General features: G+C 40.5%; 1 protein-coding gene across 4 annotated transcripts in view; it reads right to left on the reverse strand.

The window, feature by feature from the left end:
- LOC136862802 (ankyrin repeat domain-containing protein 13C) overlaps positions 1 to 26,251 on the reverse strand; it is a 448,136-nt gene that overhangs the window by 204,412 nt on the left and 217,473 nt on the right. The window lies entirely within an intron of this gene.

The following is a 26,251-nucleotide window of genomic DNA, read 5'->3' on the forward strand; positions in this document are numbered from 1 at the left end:
TATTGTTTGTCAAAACTTAATTTTGCATATGTCCTATTAGGAAAATTTCAGACAGACATATTAGAAGACAGGTTTGGGAAATATAGGCAGCTTGCAGGAGGGCAGTACAATATTTCTGTGAGGCAGTTGTTTGAAGTTGAAAAGAAGTTAAGGTTACTGTCATCACTGACTCTAAAGATAAGATCAAACGCATTTGGGGAGATTGAAGTAGATGAGTTCTCTGACCCGCCTCCTGAATCCTCTGCCTTTTTGGATTTTGATAATTCATTGTGTAAGAGCATAGATGTACATATAAGTTTACACGATATTGAAAACTGTAACAATGACATGCCAATTTTAGTCTATTTAGCAGGTTAATGTTGCTATAGTGTCTCAAAATATTTGAAATGTGAACACTGTAAAGGAATTCTTGTTACTGAGGACTTCATTGATGCTGATGATGAGGCATAAAATCTAATTAGAAATAAGAGTAGGGGTAGGCTTTTGTTCCCTGAAATGTTTGTTATCAATGTAATAATACATAATTATCTGGTAGTAACAAAATTATGTACAGATTTTGAAACAGAGTTTCTTTTAGTAAATGATCATAGGGAGGTTGCATGTGAGAGTACAATGAAAATTATTCATGATAAAGAACTTTTGTGGGAGCCAGATATGTGCAATAACAGACATACATCAGAATGTGTTTGTAGAAAACTGGTGTGGACTTCAACAAACATTCTTTTGAATAATTATTGTAAGAAAAAAAGTTCCATGTCAAAGAATGTATTGACGAGGAAGAAACGTGTTATTTGTCAACAGGACTGAATTTCATGCAAATCTGCATTTATGTAAATAAGTGTGTTGTTGCTTTCAATTTCTTTTGTGGGTGGGGGGACAAAATAAAACATTTATTATGAATTTCGGTATTCTGCTATTCCCTTAATTCTTGAACCTCACTTGAGTTTCAGCATTATTTAGAAACCTTGTGTATCAACTATCCCTAATTTTTTCAGAAATAGTTTCTTGAAGGTGTAAGTGACTTTTATCTGAAAGAATGAGGGTTTGGGGTAATTATTTTGAGGTTTAAGTAGCCAGATCAATTAAAACATATGGTAAGATGCCATAGTGACATTATGATGATTGCCTCTATTGTCAGCCATCTTGGTTTCGTGCTCAGGCCTTATATCTAGGTGGTGTTGATTGTATAGTCCTAGCCGCATGAGCACAAGGAGGGCCATTGTTGTTTACAAGGAACTCTATATACAAAGCACAACATAAAAGTTTATTATTTGTAAATCTTTACACAGTTTATACAAAAAAAAGGAACGAAAACTGACTTGATGCTTGAAGCGCTGCACACGTTCAATAATGACAAACTAGTAGACTGAGGGTCTGAGAATAATGTACAATCATATACATTAATATTCATATGTACAATGCTGTCTATCTTGATCAGATAGGACGCTTGAAGGAACGAATGTCCGTGATAGCTGATGACTATCTGTAGTTTGTAGAATTATACAGGGAACTTGGAATAAAGTTTGTGGTAGCAGAATGCTAGGCCGAAGTTGGAGAATTTGCAGGGAACTTGTGGTAAAGTTCATGAGTAGCAGAATGCTAGGACAGGACGCATGTCGGTGATATGGGAGGGAGGATACTTGAGGCGGATATGTCCCGAGGTGAGACCTCCCGACCAGAATTAGTCCACCTGTTCAGAACACTTTTTTAAGAGGGTACCTCCGTGTCTGACATACGGTGTAGTCTGATCGCTGAACACTGTGGGAGTGCCTCAGTGGAGAAGACGTCACCCAATTTATAACCGTTAACTGACATCACACACGATTACCTTAGCGCGTAGCAGTCCCACCTCGTGGTATCTAGAAGCGTCAATGCTGGGCGGGTTGCAGAGCTTGCAGGCGGCAGAGGATACACACATCAGCCATGACTCAGAATACGTCCGAGATGCCCACTCCAATTCCATAGCAACTGGTATCCGGACTCTCACGACCACTTACTAGGCCACCCAGCCGTTGCCCATGGTTCACGAACTAGGACGTGACTACAGTAACCACCCCATAAACCACTATAATTAAGTAAAAATTTATATTTTGGTCATTTTATCAAAAAATTTTAATGACTGAAATTGAAAGGATTGAGTTTGTTCTTTTTTGTCACAAAGTTATTCCGTTGAATTCAAACAATTGGTCACTTTAATAATGCTTTGTATGCCAGTCTGAACACAGCAGAAATTGACGTGGCATTTGCTGAACTGCTTTGTTAGCTAATGATGTCAATGTCATGTTTCCATTCAATCAAATATGCCTGTTCTTTGCATTTACACATCCATGGGATGGGCCAACAGCCCCCTCCCCCCCACCCGATATATTTATACAGAATTCAGCTGTAAGTTCTACCGTATTTCTGAATGAATTTATAAAGCTTGTTACGGACTAATATTCCAGTACTCGACTGTCATTGAGCAACATTGTATACTTGAATTGGTATTCCTGATTCGTGTGGATCTGTAGTTCATGGTGGGGGTTAATGTAATATCCCCCTAATTCATGACCCATGGGCAACAGCTGAGTGGCTTAGAAAGTGGTCCTGAGAGTCGAGATACCAGTTGCTATGGAATGGGAGTGGGCATCTTGGTCATGTTCTGAGTCACGGCCCTCCTTGTGCTCAGGCGACTACATAATCCAATGTCGGTCCTAACCTGTTAGAGGAGCGATCGACACTTGGACTACGTGTAAGGGTAGCATCCTGCTTCACAGAATTTTCACCGAGCACGCTCAGAACCTATGGCCTCGGACCTATGGGTGCTATCAATATTAATGGGGCTTATGGAAGAAAGTAGAACTGGCTGAGTCAGCAAAGAGGATGTATCTGGATGTGTTAGGTGTTAATGATATATGGGTATGGAGAGATAATGAGGAAAAGAGAGGAGATTATAAAGTGTACTTAATGGGTGTTAAAAAGGGAAGGGCAGTGTGGGACTGGGCTGTTCATCAGGAATACTATTGTACGCAATATTCTTTCCGTTAAGCACATGAATGAGAGAATGAGATGTGTAGATTTGACAGTTGGACAAATTGGGACGAGAATTGTCTCAGTGTATTCACCATATGAGGGTGCAGATGAGGAAGAAGTTGACAAGTTTTATGAAGCTCTTGTTTGATTGTTTCAAGGATATGTTGCACAAGGACTAAATGAAAAGGCTGAAGGTAACACAGTAGAGGAAGAATGGGCAGTTGTGAAGAATGATATCAGTAAGGCTACTGAAGAAACGTTAGGAAGAAATAAAAGATCAACTAAGGATCAATGGATAACTCAAATACTAGACCTGATTGACAAACGATGAAAGTACAAGAATGTAAAAAAATTAGGAGGGCAGAAAAGAATACAGGCAAATAAAAAATTAAGTACATTAGAAAGTGCAGGACAGCTCATGAAGAATGGCTGAAAGACAAGAGCAAGGATGTTGAAGGTTGGATGGTCCTAGGAAAGGTAGATGCTGCATACAGGAAAAACAAGGAAACCTTTGAAGAAAGGAAAACTACGTGTATGAATATTAAGAGCTCAGCTGGGAAACCACTTCAAGGGAAAGAAAGCAAGGCAGAAAGATGACAGGAACACATCCAACAGTTGTATCAAGCTAGAGAACTAGATTATAGGATTCTGGAACAAGAAGAGGTTGTCAATGCTGATGAAGAGAGAGTCTCAATTTTGAGGTCAGAATTCGACAGAGCTTTGAGAGATCTAATTAGGAACAAGGTACCGGGAATTGAAGATATACCCTCAGAATTACAGACTGCGTTGGGAGAAACCAGCATGGCAAGGTTATTCTATTTAGTGTGTAAGATGTATGATAAGGGAGAAGTGCCATCCAATTTTTGGCAAAATGTTGTTATTATACCTAGTCCCAAGAAAGCCAGTGCTGACAAGCGTTAAAATTACCGTACCATTAGTTTAGTAGCACACGCCTGTAAAGTTTTAACACGTATTACTTACAGAAGAATGGAAAGACAAACTGAAACTGAGTTGGGAGAAGATCAATTTGGCTTCAGAAGAAATGTAGTAACATGTGAAGCAATCCTGACTTTACGTCTGATCTTAGAGGACTGAATTAAGAAAGACACTCCCACGTGCTTGGCATTCGTAGATCTAAAAAAGGTATTTGATAATGCTGATTTGACCAAGCTAGTTGAGATTTTGAAGGTGATAGGTATCAGATACTGTACCGGTTACGACCTGTACATGCGTATTTTTTTGATAGTTAATTGCATTTAATCATCACGCGTAATATTCCGAGCAAGCCTGGTTTGTTTACATTCGGTGGAACGAGCGAGCGAGTCGAAGACAGCTGTGTGTGTGACGTAGTGGCAGGGGCAAGACAGATCACCCGCCTGACACGCCAAGTGTAGCTGGCCTGACCTGGTATGTTCTGGATTCAAGCGTCACACCTTCTCGAACATTCGATTAAGAAAATTTTAAAACTCCTCTAATAATTATGGTAGCGACTTGATCGACATGTCATTTTGAAGGTAATCACATAAATGCCGCAAAGCGTGAATCTCAAGTAAATCCGTCGAGGGATTCATGAGATAACCAGCTTCAAGGGATCACACTATATGATGACGTAGAAGCCCCCAAACCGAATATAAGGAGGGCTCACTTTAGCCTGATCAGTCAGTCACAGCTGAGTATTCAGCCTGGCTCTACATGCTGCCGTAGTCGTCAGAGGCTATCTTCGAGTAGTTACAGTCTTCATGCGGAACCTAAACCATCACGGCCATATGGGACTTATCAATTGTGCGCGCGTGAACTCTAAAATTATTCAAAGTCTTTATGAACATGGACTTGTAATATCTGCAAGTGTTAAGGAACGAATTATTCTAAGTCTTTATGAACAGTGACTTGTAATTTTCGCCAGTGATGAACTCTGAAATTATTCAAAGTCTTTACGAACACTGACTTGCAATTTCTGCCAGTGATGAACTCTAAAATTATTCAAAGTCTTTATGAACATGGACTTGTCATTTACGCGAGTGTTAAGGAACGAATTCTTTAAAGTCCTTTATGGACAGTGACTTGTAATTTTTACCAGTGGTGAGCTCTGAAATTATTCGAAGTCTTTGTGAACATGGACTTGTCATTTTCGTGAGTGTTAAAGAACGAATTCTTTAAAGTCTTTATGGACAGTGACCTGTAATTTTGCCAGTGGTGAGAAACCAATTATTCAAGGTCTTTATGAACTTTGACTTGTAAATTCTGCGAGTGATGAAAAACACATTTTGAAGTCTTTGTGGACATTAAGTCCATCAGCCACATTGGACTTGGGTGATGAGTGATTACCTGCAACATCATCAGAGACCATCGGAAATCATCCAAAACATCCGAAGTTCGAGACTCACTCATACACGACCAACCTGGGTGTTCCGGCCTCATCTTAACGGATTATTTGGCATCTTCCGGAACGTGTTCCAGCCTGTTCGACCCGGTGAGCTGGAGACCCGGACCATTAAAAGGATGATGTTGAAGACAACCCCTATCTACAATGAGGTGATGTGCAATTTGATATGCATTTCATGAATAAACTCTTATTCAATCTGATTAAAATTTTTCTTGTAGATAGGACCCTGCCTCCTGTACCAATCCCTAGCTAGTGTCCATCCAGTTTCGCCCTGAGAACTATTTCATGCTTACATAAAAATTAAAATCTTAAAGTCGGGCTCTTTTACTGGTAAAATACCGAGAAAGGCAAGGATGAATTGGCTTCATAAAGTAATAAGATTAGCATGGAATATTAGTAAGGTATCTTCTGACTGGACAAAAGCAGTAATTGCACCTATCTATAGGCAAGGGAACAGGAAGAATTGCAACAACTATCGAGGTATCTCATTGATTAGTATACCAGGCAAAGTATTCACTGGCATCTTGGAAGGGAGGTTGAGAGGAAGTTGATGAAAACCAGTGTAGTTTCAGACAACAGAGGGGTTGTCAGGATCAGATTTTCAGTATGCACTAGGTAACTGAAAAATGATACGAGAGGGATAGACAGTTATGTTTACATTTCATAGATCTAGAGAAGGCATATGACACAGTACTGAGGAAAAAGATGTTCGCCGTACTAGAGAACTATGGGATTAAGGGTAGATTATTAAAATCAATCGAAGGCATTTATGTGGACAATTGGGCTGCAGTGAGAATTGGTTCAAGGTACTTACAAGGGTTAGACAAGGCTGTAACCTTTCACCTTTGTTGTTCATAGTTTCCATGGATCATCTACTGAAAGGTGTAAAGTGGCGTTGCATGTAAGCTTTGGGAAAGCATTCTTTCTGATTACATTAGACATGTTTGCGATATTAATAACTGGTTCGACAGAAGGCAATTTGGTTTTAGGAAAGGTTATTCCACTGAAGTGCAACTTGTAAGATTCCAGCAAGATATAGCAGATACTTTGGATTCTGGAGGTCAAATGGACTGTATCATGACTGACCTGTCTAAAGCATTTGATAGGGTAGAACATGGGAGATTACTGGCAAAAATGAGTGCAATTGGACTAAACAAAAGAGTGACTGAATGGGTTGCTATATTTCTAGAAAATAAATCTCAGAGAATTAGAGTAGGTGAAGCATTATCTGACCCTTCAATAATTAAGAGGGGAATTCCTCAAGGCAGTATTATTGGACCTTTATGTTTTCTTATATACATAAATGATATGAGTAAAGAAGTGGATTCAGAGGTAGGGCTTTTTGCAGATTGATGTTATTCTGTATAGAGTAATAAATAAGTTACAAATTGTGAGCAACTGCAAAATGACCTTGATAATGTTGTGAAATGGACAGTAGGCAATGGCATGATGATAAACGGGGTTAAAAGTCAGGTTGTGAGTTTCACAAATAGGAAAAGTCCTCTGAGTTTTAATTACTACGTTGATGGGGTGAAAGTTCCTTTCAGGGATCATTGTAAATATCTGGGTGTTAATATAAGGAAAGATCTTCATTGGGCTAATCATATAAATGGGATTGTAAATAAAGGATACAGATCTCTGCACATGGTTATGAGGGTGTTTAGGGGTTGTAGTAAGGATGTAAAGGAGAGGGCTTATAAGTCTCTGGTAAGACCCCAACTAGAGTATGGTTCCAGTGTATGGGACCCTCACCAGGATTACTTTATTCAAGAACTGGAAAAAATCCAAAGAAAAGCAGCTCGATTTGTTCTGGGTGATTTCCAACAAAACAGTAGCGTTACAAAAATGTTGCAAACTTTGGGCTGGGAAAAACTGGGAGAAAGGAGACGAGCTGCTCGACTGAGTGGTTATGTCTTTGTGAGTGGTATGTTCCGAGCTGTCAGCGGGAAAATGGCGTGAAATGACATTAGTAGACGAGTAAGTTTGAGTGGCATCTTTAAGAGTAGGAAGGATCACAATGTGAAGTTAAAGTTGGAATACAAGAGGACAAATTGGGGCAAATATTCATTTATAGGAAGGGGAGTTAGGGATTGGAATAACTTACCAAGGGAGATGTTCAGTAAATTTCCAATGTCATTGAAATCACCTAAGAAAAGGCTAGGAAAACAACAGATAGGGAATCTGCCACCTGGGCGACTGCCCTAAATGCAGGTCAGTATTGAGTGAGTGATTGATTGATTGATTGATTGATTGATTGATTGATTGATTGATTCAGTTAGGTGGAAATGTAAGAAGCAGTTTATCCTATACTGATGACTTGCTCTTAATGGGCAACTGTGCCAATAGCCTGCTGTCTAATAGCTTGTAACTTGATAATAGGTGCAATGAGTATGGTATGCAAAATTAGCTTTTCCAAGACTAAAATGATGTCAGTAGGTAAGAAATCCAAGAGATTTGAACGTCAGATTAGGGTTACAAGGCTGGAAAAGGTATATAATTTCAAGTATTTAGGATGTGTGTTCTCCCAGGGTGGTAGTATGATTATGTTATTGGTTTTACATCCCACTAACTACTTTCATGGCTTTCGGAGACGCCGAAGTGGTGGAATTTAGTCCCGCAGAAGTTCTTTTACATGCCAGTAAATCTACAGACACGAGTTTGACGTATTTGAGCACCTTCAAATACCACCGGACTGAGCCAGGATCGAACCTGTCCAAGTAGGGTCAGAAGACCAGCAAATCAACTGTCTGAGCCACTCTGCCCAGCAATGGTAGTATAGTAAGTGAGATTGAATCAAGGTGCAGTCAAGCTAATGCAGTGAGCTCGCAATTGCGATCAACAGTGTTCTGTAAGAAGGAAGTCAGCTCCCAGACGAAACTATCTTTACATCGATCTGTTTTCAGACCAACTTTGCTTTACGGGAGTCAAAGTTGGATGGACTCCGGATATCTTATTCATACGTGAGAAGTAACAGACATGAAAGTAGCAGGAATGATTGCTGGTACAAACAAGTGGAAACAATGGGAGGAGGGTACTCGGAATGAGGAGACAAAGTATAAATTAGGAATGAACTCTGCTGATGAAACTGTACACATAAACCGGTTTCGGTGGTGGGGACGTGTGAGGCAAATGGTGGAAGATAGGTTACCTAGGAAAATAATGGGCTCTTATGGAGGGTAAGAGAAGTACAGGGAGACCAAGACGACGATGGTTGGACTCGGTTATTAACGATTTATGGATAAGAGGTATAGAACTAAACGAGGCCACGGAACAACCTACAAATAGAGGACTGTGGCGGCGGTTAGTAAATTCAGAGGCCTGCAGATTGAATGCTGAAAGGCATAACAGTCTATAATGAAGATGTATTTATGTAGGTTTCTTATTGTACCCAAAATCATTGGTCATACAAAAATAACAGTCCTGATAATGATGTTCTGCTCTTGCCATTGCATGGGTATGGCAAGCGGCACTGCGTTTCATTTAACCTCATACCAGTAACTAAGTCCCTCGACACAGGTATTGCAGGCAATATGAGGTATGGGAGATTTGTCTTGATCTCCAACTTTCCATTGGAAGAAAGAAAAATAAAATTTCCTTACAAATGAATCTATTTGACTTATCTTGGAGTCGAACGCACAAATTCCATGAATGTAGCAGAACTTTTTGAGGACTGAATTTACACTGCCTTCTGTGCACCCCTCATACACTAGCCATGATTGCTTTAAAATACTAATATAAAAGTTTCCTGAATAACGATTTACTGAAACACAGTTTTTATTTTCACATTAATTTACACACATGGATACAAATGAATGTAAAAGACCCACTGAATACCTACTTCTTGGGGTGTGTCTCATGCACAACTTATTATATTTCAACCTAGTTTATCTTGAAAAGGAACGACAGCCCAACATAAATATCTTTTTTTTTTTTTTTTTTTTTTTTTTGCTAGTTGTTTTACGTCGCACCGACACAGGTAGGTCTTACGGCGACGATGGGACAGGAAAGGGCTAGGAGTGGGAAGGAAGCGGCCGTGGCCTTAATTAAGGTACAGCCCCAGCATTTGCCTGGTGTGAAAATGGGAAACCACGGAAAACCATTTTCAGGGCTGCCGACAGTGGGGTTCGAACCTACTATCTCCCGAATACTGGATACTGGCCGCACTTAAGCGACTGCAGCTATCGAGCTCGGTAACATAAATATCGGATGAGGACTGGGGTTTAAAGCACTTCTGTTTATACAAGTGGTCTGAGATAGCAACTCTACTCTGTCTTGTGTGGAATGCAACTTCCCTCGCGCTCTTAATATTGTGTATCTAAATTTCTAGAAAACAGAACTCAGAACTTCGGCCCTCACTAACGTCTTTATCTGCCATTTTCACACAAGGGAATAATCAACTTTTCCCTCTCTTGATACATAATATACTTACTATTAGTCCAAAGTGAGTTGCGTGAGAATATCTCTCATCGTTACATCTTACGAATGCAGATACTATAAAACAGAACTGCATCAAAACTAGGCATGGTATGAAAAAATAACACATTTTTGGACTCAGGGCATCAATTTCCATTTTAAAGAAACATATCTTATATTTTACCACAAAATCATGTTGGCTTGTTACCTTCAATTGCAATTCTTGTTTCTGCTAGTGGTTTAACATTGTACTAACACATGGAGGATTCACTGACAAGAATGGGAAAGGGCTAGGATTGGGAAGCCAGCAGCCATGGCCTTAATCAAGGTACAAGTCCAGCAGTTGCCTGATCTGAAAATGGGAAACAATGGAAAATCATCTTCATAGTTACAATGGCAGGACTCGAAACCACCATCTCCCAAATGCAAGCTTACAGCTACGTGACCCCAGCAACATAGTCAACACACACAGTAATTTCCAAATAAGCCACATACATAATTCAGAAAGGAATTTAAAAGAAATGGTCCAAAGGACCTGATAATACTGCAGGTAGATGCTGAAACTGGAAGGTGAAGCTATTGTACAATACTTGGAAATATTACTTAAAACCCTTGATGCCGACTTCTGTACGTCGGATAGACCTCCCAACTTCCACATGCTGCCAACCTCCATGAGTGGTATAGACCCCTGTAGACCTATATTCATTTTCTTCTAGGTTGTAAACTTTTAAAGTTGTTGAGATGGAAAAGGTATATCTTTGACGGTGAAGATATCTGCCTTCCTTGTATGTATGAATCAGCCCAAATGAGTGGGGTTTTTTTTTCCTTCCCTTCTGAAGAGTTTGAAATAGTCGACCTTTCTGCTTGAGAGCATACAGACTTAAATTTCTGCTGCATTATAGCAGATTAATATATCACTACAAGATCTTTCCTGATGTAGATTGATAGTATAATCAATTATCTTTCCACTGATAGGCATGTTGACATCATCTGGTGAGGATTCCTATAATTCTTTTAACACCTTGGGACCTCTTACGACTCGTAATTACTTCATTCGCTGTCACTTTGAAACAGGACGTTGCATGGTGCAGAAGCATGGCACAGTGGAGTTTGAATGAAAGAGAAGTAATTTTTAATAAGTCAGACGATAACAGCACTACACCAGACTGAATTACGCAAAGCAAGGGTAGACAACTTGTGAAAATTTAGATTTTATAATTCCACCTTTACAATACTGTAATTGTCTTTATTACAAAGACTACATTAAATTACACTCGTGAAACATGTTTCGTCCTCTCATAGGACATCTTCAGTCACAAATACAAATACATAACATTAAAAATAAGGCGAGGACACATTAAAAAAGTAAATTTATAAAATTTATAACGTGCAAAGCAAGAGTAGACATGTAACATACGGAATGAGAGTGCACAAGACCAAGTAATGGACAATGAAATACACCAAATCACATGCCCTCTTTCTCATCATGAACTAATTGCTCCATTAACCTGGGATTTGTGTACATTATAACCTGGGATTTGTGTACATTATCTTTGAACTATTGTTCCTGGTTCTTCCATTCCAAGTTCCCAATTCAACGATTACCCTATTTTCATTGCATTGTGAAACAACCCGTACAAGTACGTTAATGTCACCTTCATTCTGGATACAATATGCAAGGTCTCTTCTCCATTAGTAGACTATAAGGGTATATATAAAGTCAATGAGTGTAAACAACATTCTTTTGAGTCTCAACTGTGAACTTTGAAAATAATCTGAGCTAGACTGTTGTAACAGTGAATTTTTAAATAGAACACTGCATTTGCATAGTGTTCGCACCTGAATTACCACCGTCAGCTGGGTAAAGCGGCACTCAAATGTTCCCCATCGCTGAGGGGTCCATGTATATATTACCATTACACTAATTCAGAGGTTGCTTTAGAAGACTTCTCTTAAAGTTGCCATGATTTCACAAAGAAGAGAAAATCACCTGAAAATATGACCACTCTTAGAATTTTGCTGAAATCTTGAGGGAAGACACATTTTCAACTCTTTCATCTTAGTATGCACAAATTTCTGGTGACTGAGAGAAAGTTACAATTTATATTCTTTTAGGTTTATGCCATGTGAAAGAGACAAACTGTAGGTAAACAGAGTTAGAATTTAAACTTCTCATTATTATTTTTATTATTCCAACAGTCATGGTCAGTCATGGCTCATTTCAGAGGAAGTGGTGCAAGGCCATCACAAGATAATGTTTCCCTGTGGTCCTCTTTCACACAACCTAAACAAAAAAGAATTTCATGTCTATTATTTTGGACTGTGAAAACATCAATCTAGATACTGTACTAGAAGAAAGCTACTATTGTACCCATTTTTACAGTGGGGGTAACAGACTGTGAATGGACAATTATATATCCATTTTCCTTCAGTTTCAACTTAATGTATAACAGCGATGTTCTTCAGTCTTAATTAATGGTATCTTTTTCAGGACAGATCTATCAAAAAAAGTTTTCATTTTCAGGTACTGTATTTTGTAAATTTGTTATATGAATTAGTTTTGGCAAACTGAACAGCCTCACAGTAAAAAGAAGCCATTATATGACAAGGCCATATCACAGAATACCTATTGGAACATTGGGAGAAAAACAGAGTGTTAATGAAAAAGAAACATGGTTTTAGGAATAACAATCAATATTGATCTGCATTTAGGGCAGTCGCCCAAGTGGCAGATTCCCTAGAAGACGTAGCTGTAATAGATTTGGTTAAAACCTTCGATGCCTTATCGCATTATATATTCCGATCTAGAAACTAGAGCACACAAAGGTGATTAAAGGGACAGTTTCATGAATCCAGTTATTTCTGTACAAGTCGCTTTAAACGTCACACCTGATAGGCCATACGGCGAGAACTGAATAGGAAAGGGCTAGGAGAGGGAAAGAAGCGGCCTTGGCCTTAATTAAGGTACAGCCCCAGCACATGTCTGGTGTGAAAATGGGAAAACACACAAAACCATCTTCAGATCTGCCAACAGTGGAACTTGAACCCACTATCTCCCGAATGCGAGCTCACAGCTGCTCACCCCTATCCGCATGGCTAACTCACACGGTCCAATTTCTGTCAGGTCATGAGAGTAAAAATAGGAGGCAAGTTTCTGAAACACCACGGGTCAGACAGGTTAGTGTATTTTTTGTCACTCTTGTTTATAGCATTTATCAAAAATGATTTTCCCAACCACATCCAAAGAAGCTACAAAATCTTAGCAGATTATTGCATAACACACATAAAAATCCACTAGTTACTAGCCAAATTAAATTACTTGCATAGGTCTGACAACAAAATTAAAATACATGAAAATATGGCCTCATAAGAATAGTGAACAGGGAAAGACAAACCAGCTTTAATGCTGTACTGGATCATACGCACTAGGCTAGTGTAACTCCAGTAGTCCACGTAAAGAAATGATCCGAAGTGTGCATTTATGAAAATATACTTAGGTATTAAGCATACATTTTATGATGAGTGTGCTATATGACATTAGTATCATCAGTATCTGTCACTCAAAAGACCAATCATGGAATACAGGGCAGCTATATGGGACCCATCACAAATAGTTAACTAGAGGCAGTACAGAAAAAGGCAGCAAAGTTATTGCTTAATGATTTCAATCCCACAACTTACATAAGAATGACAGAAACAGAGGCTAGACAGGCATGTGACACATACAAGGCTTAAATGAGCACATCAGCATGGAGAGAACTGAACAGCCAAATGACAAGCCCAGTAACATAAGAAGAGCTGATCATTCACATAACGCAAAAGGAAGACCAACCACGGCAAATATTTGGTTGCAGTGAATTGGAAGTCTGAAAATTGGAATTCATTAAAGCAGGCTTTTTCCAAAAATGTAAGCTGCTTCAAGAAAACTTTGAAAAACAAGTGCATATTTTAGGACTTCTATTCCTATTCCATGATGGTGTAATTATCATGTTATTGTTTACCGTTGAGTCTTCAAGGAACCTCTCACTTCGGTTCCCAACGGTGTGGAGGCATATGAGGTCATGCCAGACAGACTAGCTGAGAAGGCGCTATTAATTCATAACTTGAGTCTTCAGCAGTCTATTGCAATCTTGGTGCTTAACCCTGCAAATCTCATCTCACACATGCCGCAGTGTGGGTAGGAGATAGGAATATGCGCTCAGATGGTCTTCACCCATAGTGTGAGGGTCACTTCCTGGCAAGTCACGATCCTCCTCAAACAAATCCACACCAGCGGCACTTTTCCTGCTACTTTCTCCACTTCTCATCTAGTCCAACGGTGATGGGGCAAAGCTAGAGGAGGCAGGTTTCAGGTAAACTGGGAGCCTCTAGTCTGGACCTATACGTTGGCAGCATATGCAAGATGGTTGTCTTCATTAGACCCGGTGGCTACTCAAGAATTCGGTCCTGCACCTGTGTCTGGACAGGCCTATTTAGGATCACCGCTGTCCATCCCAAGTGGGGAACGTCCTAGAAAATGTGGACTAAACGTTGGAAGTCACCCTTTCACTGGGCTGGGCAGCCGCACCCAGCAGGTAACACCACATGCGGTCGAAATATGACAATCAACGTGAAATTATAATTGGATCTGATGATGATGATGCTTGTTGTTTAAAGGGGCCTAACATCGAGGTCATTGGCCCCTAATGGTATGAAATGAAATAAAAAAAAATTCAAATTCATCCACTGACCAAAATAAAAGGAAAAAAATGTCATGAAGAATGAATGGATGGACATGAACCCTACAAAAAAACAAAAACAAACAAACACAGTGGATCAGACTCAAAAAGAAGGTAGTTAATTAGAGTATTACTGACCAAGGGACCATTTATAAAGCACAATGATGCTTGATGTCCGAAGGGGTGCTAAATTCACGTCCAAGGCCCCACAGAATGGTACATGTCGCGAGTAAAGTAAAACCATGGTATTTGTCATTTTGGAGTACTGATCAAAAGTAGCGAAGACTCACGGTGGTCCACACAAGATGGTACTACTCACAAGTATTGCAATTCGTACAGGGAACGCAGACCTATGGTATTTCTCACACAATGGCGCCACTCATAGCCAACGCAAACCGGTAAGGTTCCTCACCTAGGTGTACTAGTCACGGGCACCGGTATTCCCGTTGTGTTCCTCACATAGTGGGTACCAATCACAGGCAACGCTGACCCACGGTGCCGCTCATATAGCAGTACAACTCACAGGCTACGCCCAGACTCGCAGTGTTGCTCACATGGGTACAACGCACGGGTACTGGAATCCACCAGGCCAGGCTTTTTACTGCAACTAATCACAAACCTATTTCGTACCAATTTAGTGATACTACTCACAAGTACAGGCAACCCATGGTGTTCCCCGCATGATGGTACGAATCAAGAGTAGTTTCATGGTTCTAATTCAATCATCCCTTGGTCGCCCCTTGTAGTCGCCTCTTATGACAGGCAGGGGATACCGCGGGTGTATTCTACATGTGTGTCCCCCACCCGCAGGGGGTATAATTGGATCTTGCAATGTGATAACATTACTTGATAACAACAACAGTGACAGATTACACATAATAAACTTCATGCTTGAGCCCATATTGTCATAAGTATTAACTTGCGAAATACTTATATCAAATATTCCACCTTTACAATACTGTAAAACATCTTTATTGTTAAGACTACATTAAGCTCTAATAATGAGACACATTTCGTCCCTCTTTCAGAACATCTGCAGTCAAATAAGAACAAGACCCACTTAAAGAAATATAGGAAGGACAAAGTTTAACTATTTGGTTTTTGCATCCTTGTTGCAACATGACGTGCTGACGTCTTGTCATAAAACGTTTGGTAATATGTAAAAAAATAATAACCCGTACATGGGTGTAACATAGATCACAAGATCCAAATATTCCATATATTGTTTTAAATCACTGTGTCCATGGACTGCACAGATTTAATGAAACATGGCTTATAAAATAAATTGTGTTCATGTTGACCCAGCATTTAAAATGATTGACACGTTATAAATTGTATGCATAGACTATACAAGTTTGATGCCACATAAAAGTAGTGTCATAAAATGAGTCAATGACAGACCGGAGAAAAGAACAGCTCTCATCACCCATGAAATTGCTAGACTAAATTTAGATGTTGCTGCACTGAGCAAAACAAGACTGTCAGAAGAAGGGAAGATTGTTGAGTCTGGATCAGGCTATACCATCTTTTGGAAATGGAGGGAGGATGGGGAGAACCATATTCATGAGGTTGGATTTGCAGTTAAGACGAAACCCATCACATTCAGTGAAAGGCTCATGTCACTACATATACCACTCTCCGGAGAGAGGGTTCATCATCACACTCATCTCTGCATATGCCCCCACTCTGAATGTCGATGACCAGACGAGATGGCTGTGTGGTTAAGAGTGTGCAGCTGTGAGCTCGCATCCGGGAGATAATGGGTTCAAATCCCACTGTCTGCAGCCCTGAAGATGGTTTTCCATGGTTTCCCATTTTCACACCAGACAAAAGGGGATGTACCTTAATTAAGGCCATCGTCACTTCCTTCCCACTCCTAGGCCTTTCCTAGCCCACTGTCGCCATAAGACATATCTGTGTTCGTGCAACGTAAAACAAATTGTAAAAAAAAAAAAAAAAAATCTATGAAAAAACTACGCTGAACTCCATCATCACCAAAATATCACTGTCAGACAAATTGCTACTACTTGGAGACTTCAGTGCCAGAGTAGGAAGAGATAATCAGTTGTGGGGAAATGTAATGGATAAACATGGTATTGGTGATTGTAATGCCAATGTACTGCTTGTTTTCGGCCTGTGTGCAGAACATGAGCTATTCATCACTATCACTCAGTTTTGCCTATCTAACCATTACCAAACCACACGAATGCACCCACGATCTAAGCACTGGCACATCCTCGACTACTTCATCATGATCACATGATCAGTTTAATTTTTATTTGACTGAAGATGGCCACTAAGTGGCTGAAACTAGTCCCAAGACTGATGTAATATTATTTACTTAATATATTGCATTGAAAAGGTCTTGTCAATATATTTCTTATATGTCAACATCCGACAGTGAGACAAGAAAGATGTTCTCATCACCAAGACTGCAAGGAATATAGGATGGATAACAAAATTATAATCTATCAACTCCGAGTCTACTTCCATCAGAAACCAACTATGCATCACCCAAGCAAGCCCCGACACAAGTTTTCCACTCTCATACTGTCAGATAAACACATATCGTCAAGCTTACAAAACGTGATCATGAACCGATTGGCAAGCAATCCAGTATGGACAAATGACATTGAGCATGAATGGTCAATGGACTACCATTGAGTCTGCTGCGGAAATTATCAGCGGCGAGAAAAGAAAGAGGCAAGATTGGGTCGAGGATAACAATGAAGAAATCCTGAGCATTATCAGTGCCGAATGGGAAGCCCGCCTAGCCCTTCTTCAAAATTCTTCATCCTGTGTGAAGAATACTGTGTTTCAAAGTCTGAAACAGAAGTGTCAGGCCCAGATAAGAGTAATGAAGAACAACTGGTGGCAGGAGAAGGCTCTAGAACTTCAAAGACTCTCTGATGCCAGAGACCTCCGGACTCCTACGCGGGAATAAGAGATCTACGGCCCATCCTGCTCCTCAATTGGAACTCCGAAAATAGTTGAGGGTGCTAACACCCTTACTGATAGTAGAGACATCCTGCAGCGTCTCCACCCTTTTAAACCAAGGCTCCACTATTGCTGATGACTTTCTACGGGATGTGCCACAATTTCCCCCTCAACCAATGATGGCGAATCCTCCAACATATCAGGAATTGTGTATGGCACTCGACAGGCTGAAGTCTAGTAAAGTACCTGTACCACACAACATCCCTCTGGAACTAATTCAAGGTAGAGACTTACCCCTCATCCTCTCAATTTAGGAAACCCAAAAAGTACCTGGTGATCTCAAAAATGCCAATATCATTACCATTTTCAAGAAAGGTGACAGCAGTATACGTAGGTGGTTTGAAAAGTTCTCGGAATGTACTAGAATTAAGTATCTTACCTCGGTGGAACTGCTTTTATTTTTCAACATAGTCTCCCTGTAGACTAATGCATTTGGTCCAGCGATGTTCCAATGCCTTGATCCCATCTCGAAAACGAGATTCCTCCAGGCCTGCAAAATACCTCTCCAATTCGGCTGTCAGTTCTTCCCTTGTAGAAAATCTCCGTCCACTGAGGAAAATTTTCAGCTTGGGGAATAGATGAAAGTCTGATGGTGCCAAATCAGGTGAATAAGGTGGATGTGGCAACAATTCGTACCCCAGTTCATGAAGTTTTGCCATGGCAATAACACTTGTGTGCGGCGGAGCATTGTCCTGATGAAAGATGACCCTTTTTCCTTGCCAAACCAAGCCTCGTTTCGCGTATCTTTTCCTGTAGTTGGTCTAGAAGGTTTGCATAGTATTGCCCCGTAATTGTTTGGCCAGTAGGAAGATAATCTATCAGCCGAATGCCTTTTACATCCCAGAAAACTGAGGCCATGACCTTTCTGGCCGAACGCACTGCCTTTGCAGTAGTGGTGAATCAGCATGTTTCCACTGCTTTGACTGCTGGACCCAAGTTTCATCTGTAGTCACAAACCGGTGCAAAAAATCTTGTTGGTTGCACTGAAAACGGGCCAGACTTTGTTCGGACATTTTCAATCTGGTGCGTCTATTGTCCAATGTCAAGAGCCGTGGCACCCATCTTGCGGATAATTTTTTCATAACAATTCCTTGGTTAAAATATAATATACCCGTTCAGAAGACATCCCTACAGCTTCAGCAATCTCCCGCACTTTCAGTCAACGATCCTCCACGACCATTTTATGCACTTTTGCGATAAATTCTGGGGTCGTAACATTTTTGGCCGTCCACCACGCGGATCATCATCCAAGCCCTTCCGACCAAATTTAAACTCGCTGGTCCACTTGGCAACAGTTGAAAATGAAGGAGCAGAGTCCCCTAGTGTGTTCTGAAAGTCGGCATGAATTTCCTTTGCTTTCATACCTATCTTTACAAAGTATTTAATCACTGCTCGAATCTCAGTTTTTCCATTGTCACAAATCACTACGGGGGAACAACAACAAAGAGTCATCACTACCACACTCCTGCAGCTAGAGCACTGATGTGCCACGTGTTCACTCACAAAGGATGTGTGATTATTGCGCAGGAACCTCATTGCTCTAGCACTGACATCTAGCGGGGATTCCGAGAACTTTTCAAACCGTCCTCGTATGTGATAACTACCGCGGCATTTCTCTGTTCTTTATTGTAGGTCAACTTCTTGTAAGAATCCTGTTTAGCCACCTGCAAGTCATCTCGGAGAGGACTCTATCAGAGTGTCAGTGTGTTTTCCGAACCTCCAGACTTTGATATGATCTTTTGCGCAAGGCAACTACAAGAAAAATGCAGAGAACAGAACACTCTCTATTTTGTATTTTATGACCTGGAAAAGGCCTTCGATAGTGTTCCAAGACGCGCTATGTGCACGGTTCTGAGACCCTTCGGCTGTATTGAGCATTCCGTGGGCATGGTGCAGCACTTCATGATGCTATGGCTGGACAGATTCTCCATCAAAACAACTTCTTTGAACCATTTGTAATGACATATGGACTGAAGCAGGGTTGCAAAGTTGCTCCAAATCTGTTTACCTTGCATCTGGCGGCCATGTTTTATGAAACAATCAACAACCCTGGAGTAGAGATTAAATGCAGCTTTGATGGCGGCCGCTTCAACTTGGCCAAACTTCACTCACACAGACATTCCTGTGTTACTAGTGTATCTGAAATGCTGTATCACTGCATCTTCCACCCAAGGGACTGCGACAGTCATCAGGATCCACTGTTGGATGCACTTGTGAATGGTTGGCTGTTGAGAGTGCTCTTGCATTATAATAGTGATAAAGTAGTTAAAATCTATTGAAATTGTTTAATTTTGTGCATGTGTGTGATCCATTTAGTGCTATTTATATATTGGTGTTTAGTGTTTGTTGGTAGAAATTGGGAGTGGTGATATTTATTTGAATTTTATATCAACTAGTTTAGTTGGTGTTCAGTATATTACGTTTTCTAGGTTAAATAGACAGCTAGACGTACTTTGTTTCGAATTTAGGTATAGGAAATGATTTAGGTAATAATATTAACTTTTTAAGTTTTTTAAATATCTGTAGGTTCATTGGTATAACACTTACAAAGGCAGATTATCATAAGGAGTTGTAACTTCCGTAGCTTTTATATTTGTGCAGACAGACTCCGATATTTGGTATAGATATCCGTTCAAACCATCGCAAAGGTAATAATTTATTCATTTAAATAACACAATACGCCCTCTGCATACTTTGTACTTTGCATCTTTGTTTATTAATTGAGTTAGTAAGTTAGCAAAATTCCTATATCCCATTAATATTGCAATTCATGTCCCTGGCGTAGTTTTGACAGGTCTTTTTTTTTCTTCTTTTTTTTTTTTTTTTTTGAGAAATTATTGTAGAAAACTTATTTTTCAGCATTTAAGGACACTTTTATTCTCCATCCTGTGTAGTAGGGAAAATAATAGATATCCACCAGCTGGAAAAATCATATAACCACATTTCAGTTGAGAATTGTAGTATAGATACAGTATATTAGATAGTATCTTGCCCGCTGTGTGTGTGTGTGCGTGTGCGCGCGCGCGCGCGTGTGTATCTATTAGAGCATAGAAGGATAAAATAGTACTAATAATAATCTGTCTACGCATTTAGCTTTGTTGATAATCTTTGAGTAGTTCTTGCGAATTTCAAACTTTAATTGCAATTTTAATTTCTGTTTGCGCTTAGAAATAACATACTGTAATTAGGATACATCTGAAGAGTTTAAAATTATTGGAGTGTATTGTAGTATATTGTTAGAAATTAGCATGTTTATTCTATTACTGTAAAATATTTGTGAAGTATAGTATAGTAGAAGTAGTCCGGCCCCGCAGTGTAGTGGGTATCGCGTCCGCCTGTCACCCGGCGGCCCCGAGTTTGATTCCTCGCCGGGTCAGGGGTTTTTAATTGTAAATTATTAATATCCCTGGCCTGCGGACTGGGTGTTTGTGTCGTCCTTAACGTTCCTTTCCTCACATTCAACACTTTACACTTCTGCAATATCCAAATACACACAGATTCATAACATATGTTGCAAGTAGGGGCAAAAGATCTTTGTAGGTCGAGGCCCCGAACAAATAGCATTTTTTTTTAAACAGTACAAGAATCTGTAGAAACCCTCTTCCTAGACTTCTCTTGTAGTAATTAGGATAGGTTTAACTGCAGTGTAATTCTTGTGTATTCCTATCAGTATTCAGTAATTAATGGCAGTTTCTATCCTGTTAGGGTGTTGTAGGATAAAAATATAGTACGACTAAGTAGTATTGTAGTGTAGCAGTATATTAATTACCTTATTGTCATGTTATATTTGTGTAAGTCTATTATCCTAGAAAATATTTCTTTCCTTTCATTTTTTTTTTTTGCACAGAATAAGTTAATTTATTTTTCCTTTTCTTTCACTTTTCTGTAAAGAATGGCTAAGGTGTGTAAGTGTAGGAACTGTGGGTGTGGCCAGGCATTACGGTGTATGAGGGAGGAGTTGGAGAGATTGTCATATTACAATCTGTTTTATGTCACACTGACACAGATAGGTCTTGTGGCGACGATGGGATAGGAAAGACCTAGGAGCGGGGAGGAAGCGGCCGTGGCCTTAATTAAGGTACAGCCCCAGCATTTGCCTGGTGTGAAAATAGGAAACAATGGAAAACAAACTTCAGGGCTGCTGATAGTGGGGCTCGAACCCATTATCTCCCGGATGCAAGCTCACAGCTGCACCCCCGAACCACACGTCCAACTTGCCCGATAGTTGGAGAGTTTGGGAGAGATAATCAGGATTCTCTCAGAAGACAGGAAGGAAGGTAGGCCTCTCTCTAACAATGTACAGGATACACTAGGTGCAGAAGAGGGATAGGAAGGAAAGGGGGGATTTGTAGAAGACAGATGGTCTAATGTTTTAAGAGGAAGGAGACTGCAGGCTAAGGGCTCTATTCCAGATCAGAATTTGGGATAGCTGTCTGTCAGAAATCGGTACGAGTCACTGCAGGTAGAACAACAGAGGAAAGATGAGGAACAGGGAACTGTTGCCGAGAAGTGAGGAAGTAGGAGGAAGGGAAAAGGTAGGAAAGGGACATGTGGAGTAGAGGACAGGAAAACAGAGATGGAACAGGGTCATGGGAGGGAGAAAAGGGAGGAGGGAGTAGCTTCTACAGCTGTCAGGACCAGGAGGGGAGGGGATCAAATGAGGTGGGTAGGGTTGAGGCTCCGGTCATGGCAGATTCCACTGTTAGACATGTGGGGAAAAGTGAGTGGAGGAAAAGGAACCAGGGTAGAGTGTTATCCAGGAATTAGGTTGAGGCAGATGTTGAGGAAAGTAGAAGAGAAGGAGAAGGGAAAGGAGAAGGAAGTAGTATTTCAGGTTGGTACCAACAACGTAAGGCTAGCAGGTATAAGTACCAACATAGTTTGGGACGTGTGGGATCTGGTAAATGCAGCACGGGTGAAGTTTAAGGAGGCAGAGATTGTTATCAGTGGAATACTGTGTAGGATGGATACCGACTAGAAGGTGATTGGGGATTTCAATGAGACTATGGAGTGGGTATGTGGGAAAGTGGGAGTGAGATTTCTAGTTCCTAACGTGTGGGTAGGACTGCTCGTCATCACGCAGGATAAGGAAGATGGTTCGCGGGAGTTTTGGACTATGGCGCAGACCGACCAGGTCCACGCACTCCGTAAGGATGTGTACCACAGTAAGATGATTGCCGCAAGTACACACCGGAGGGGGTTGTCCTTTCAATAAATGGGAGTGAGTTAGTATACTGTGGCCGAACCGAAGATGACATAATACCGCTGCTTCCCTCCGAGAAGCCCGAAGGGAAGTCCTCCATACCTTCTTTGTACCTTTTATCGCTCTCAGCTTATTTGGAAGAGGAGTGGTCTGCCACTCCATCACCCAATGGGACATAACCAGATGTCTCAGCTGAGAGCGAATATCACTTGCTGGAACCTTGTAAGGCAATGGGGGCAGTGTTACTGACTCCTTGGCAGCCTTATCTGCAAACTCTTTTTCCTCTACACCCATATGGCTTGGGAGACACAGAAACATGATTCTGGTGCCGGCATCCAAACACCCAGCCAGCAGGTCCTGGATCCGCTGCACCAGAGGGTGCCGAGGGAACAGGTATCAATAGACCGTAGCGAGCTCAAGGAGTCAGTACACATTACAAAGTGCCGGCACACATCGGACAGTGCATACCGCAGAACTTCACAGACAGCATAGAGCTCTGCTGTGTACACACTACAGGTTTCCGGGAGAGCAAAAAGAAACCTATCAGTGTCGACAGCGAACGCACAGCCCACTTTAGTGTCTGTTCTCGAGCCATCCGTGTAAACGACTGAACCTGGATACCGGCCAACAACGGGGTGGGTACAAGGTGAGATGAATTTATATTGCACGTTCATTTGGCCGGACGCCCTTCCCAATGTCAACCTCAGTTGAGGAGCTAATGAAGATGAAATGAATGATGGTGAATGAAATTGCCTAAGTAGCTGGAGAAAATTTGCTCTGGCCTATAAATAGGAGCTGTCCCTGCATTTGCCTTTAAGTGAAAATGGGAAATCACGGAAAATCATTCTCAGGAAACCTGACGGCGGGGATCGAACTTGTGCTTTTCCCGAATGCAGAGCCGTAACACGGCTACTCTGCTTGGTATACATTAGTCCACTATTATGAAATATATGTACAGAATAGTAGGTAAGTGCAACATTAAGTGGATTACAGAAATCAAGGATATATGAACTACAAATTACAGTGGAAGACCTAAGAAATAAAACAGACAAAATCAAGAAACTCAAAGACAAACAAATCAGACTGCAAATCAGAATCAACAAATAGACAATAGGAAGGCTGATTTCCAACGAATAAAGAAGGATAAGATCAGAGAGAATGAAGAAGTACTGGGCTGACAGGAAACTAAAAAATTCTTTGTATAAAGTTGGCTAGAGTGGTCCAATGAAGGCCATAAAATGTAAATAAATAATCAAAAATTCTTACTAAGTTTAAAATAACAATTAAGTCACTAACAAATGATTAATTTGACTGTAAAAAAGCGTGGGGTACCTTTTACTATATTTTTGTAACTCGTGTCATAAATAAAATTTTGGTTGGTCCACTGTCTGTCCAATCTTTGTATCTAGAGTCTACTCTACTCATCCAGGACAATGTTTTCATATGCATATCGTTTAAGAATCTCCGAGCAGCCCGCACATCAAAAATTTGGAATAGGTCAACAATTAACCCTCAAAAAACAATAAAAAATTAAAAAGGGGACCATGGCCACATGATCCTTTATGTCGCCTTCTACGACAGGCAGGGATTACCAGTGAATGTATTCAGCCCCTCCCATATCAGGTCCAACACATGATATCCAACTGCAATCCACGTCCGCGCCTAGGTCGCCCCTTTTAGTCGCCTCTTACAACAGGCAGGCGATATCACGGTTGTATTCTACATGTGCATCCCCCACCCACAGGGGGTATGTATCACTTTCGTTGTGTTTCCTTAAAGATAATTGAAACACACCACAAAACTTAATGCAGTCTATAATCTTGATAGCACATACCTGTTCTTTTCTACTTGTTGATTGTACTTTTTCTTCGTGATAAGCATGGCATAATAATGTTGAAATATTAACCGTTCCAAAAGCACTTAAGTTTAAAGAATTATTGTGTTTCTCACTGTTATTATTCACCATATATATATACATACATACATACATGTATGCTCTATAACCTACTATGGTGTCGTAGCAGGCGGAGAGGTGATACTCCGACGTGGCGCATCCCAGGTGGCGGATAGGGGGGTCCTCACCGGCTTGCCGGCAGACTTGAGCGAAATAAAATAGCTCTCACGGACCAAACACACAACATCAAGAAATCCACTAGTGTCTGTTCTGGTATCCAGCGACTAGTGGTCTGCGTCTGTTCACCTAGTTGGTGCGGCAGTGAAATATGGCTTGATCTCAACAATCAAGTCTGGAATTACCGTGATCTTTATTAAAGATCACCACAACCAACTTCAACTTGAAGTAATCATGATGGAACAAAAGGAAAGAAATCCGCTACCCCAGGCCCCAGTCAACGAACTGGACTTTCCTGTCATCGGATTCTGGGGGACCAGGAACATCATGAGGAGAAGAGTTGGAGCTTCTCAAAATCTCTTCGCAAACACTACATTGGCACTCTCAATGCAAACACTCTCTTCAAACTTGGAAAACTAAAACAACTTACAGACATGCTAGAAAAATTTCACATCAAAATTCTTGCCATTCAAGAGACGCGCTTTATAGATGAAAACCATTTCGACACAGAAAATTACAGGATTTACAAAGGCAAACCTGCTGTCAGAAGAGGCATACCATTATTGTTTAGTATGGGATTTGCAGCACACAAATCAGTCGTGGATAACATCATAGACTTCAATTCCATATCAGAACGTATCTCCACACTCTCCTTCAAATCATGTAATAAAGCATACACAATTATCAATGCACATGCACCTACAAATGACCATAACAGAAAGAACCCACAAGAAATTGAAGACTTCTGGGAAGACATGGAAGAAGTAACCAACAACGTACCAGAAAGGCATGTGAAAATTTTAATGGGCGACTTCAATGCGCAATTAGGTAAGGAGAGAAAATACAAATAACAGGCCCGTACTCGGCACACATTCTCACAAACAAAATTGGGGAACACCTCATAAAATATTGTCAAAATTTTCACCTCAAAATTATGTCAACGCAATTTCAAAAGCCAAGACGAAGACTTACAACATGGAAAGCACCTAACACAGTATGGGGAGAATTCCAAATTGATCATGTGGCCATTTCCAAGAAAAATATGTGGGAAATTTTAAATGTCAGAACGTGTAAAGTATTCTTTGAGTCTGATCATTATTTGCTACAAGTTAAGATTAGGCCAATCCCAAGACAGAAAAAGACAGCGCAAAACAAAATAGTCAAACCTGATCCGGATTACTTGAAGATAAACAGGGAAAAAATCGTTGAAGAAATTCATAGGCATTCAACAGACACTTGGACAGATCTTGCGAAGACAGTTCAGAAGGCAATGCGCTTGGGACAACCTCCTAGAAAACGAAAACATAGATGGTGGAATGTAAGTTGTGATCAAGCCATTGAGAGAAGAAAACAAGCATGGGAGAAGTTCAGCAGTAACAGAACATCAGAAACATGGAAAGAATTTCACTTAGTTCAGAAACAATCATCGAAGGAAATCAGAACTGAAAAACGAG

This window comes from Anabrus simplex, chromosome 2 (genome assembly GCF_040414725.1).
Source record: "Anabrus simplex isolate iqAnaSimp1 chromosome 2, ASM4041472v1, whole genome shotgun sequence".
Classification (NCBI taxonomy): Eukaryota; Metazoa; Arthropoda; class Insecta; order Orthoptera; family Tettigoniidae; genus Anabrus; species Anabrus simplex.